Source organism: Penaeus monodon, chromosome 25 (genome assembly GCF_015228065.2).
Source record: "Penaeus monodon isolate SGIC_2016 chromosome 25, NSTDA_Pmon_1, whole genome shotgun sequence".
NCBI classification, from domain to species: Eukaryota; Metazoa; Arthropoda; class Malacostraca; order Decapoda; family Penaeidae; genus Penaeus; species Penaeus monodon.
The window spans coordinates 4,177,869-4,178,758 of NC_051410.1; positions in this window are offsets into that span (position 1 = coordinate 4,177,869).

Genomic DNA, 890 nt, shown 5'->3' on the forward strand with positions numbered 1-890 from the left:
GGCCATGGCATCTGCAGTGTTGTGTTTCCTGCAAAGGGTGCCATGCCAGAATGAATGATTAGTGGTGGCAGGATTGAATAGTTTGTTCTCCCACTAAATTTAGTACGGTGGATAATCATTAACTTCTGTGTATACTTTGACTATTTAAACAAAAGTAAAAAATAGCAAAATGAAAGGGTTTCTCTTTTTCTCCTTAATATTGATATAATATTTAAAAGAAAGAGTGGTGGCAGCTAGTATCTTAATTCACTAATATAGTTTAATGATTAATAATTCGGTCTTTTTCTCCGAATTCTATACTGAACAGACATCAGGCCGATTTTGTTATAATCACCATATACTTTACTATCAACCCTACTTAAAAACCCAAATATTTCGTTCTGCACAAGAACACACAAGCAAACACCGCTTTAACTCCACAATATCTCACTCTAATTCCCTTTTTTTCAACTACACCCAACCCTTATCCGTAAGCAAGGCTCGCCCTCGATTCGGAGACAGAGCGACCGACATGAACCGAGGCAGCGAACCCACAACTGCCTGGTTCTCACCCGCTAAACTACGGCCCTAAGAAAATGTCTATTTCAAGCGGCAGAGTTGTTGTGCTTTTCTCTCCTTCGACTAATTGGATTACTGATCTTTACGTGCGAGCGAGATAATCTTTCTCGCTGACTTTGAGTCTGATGTAAACACACCTCGCAACTATTCCCACTGGAATTGAGCGCGAATTCGGTGCCGATTCCTGCATGACAACCACTTATTTACGCTGATTTTGAATTTTTTGCTTATCCTTGTTTTTAAGTGTATGGTTAACGAATTGGTTATCGGCGCTGAGTGTGTGTGTTTGTAATTTATAATGTAGTTACTTGGTGTTCGTGTTTTCTTTTTCC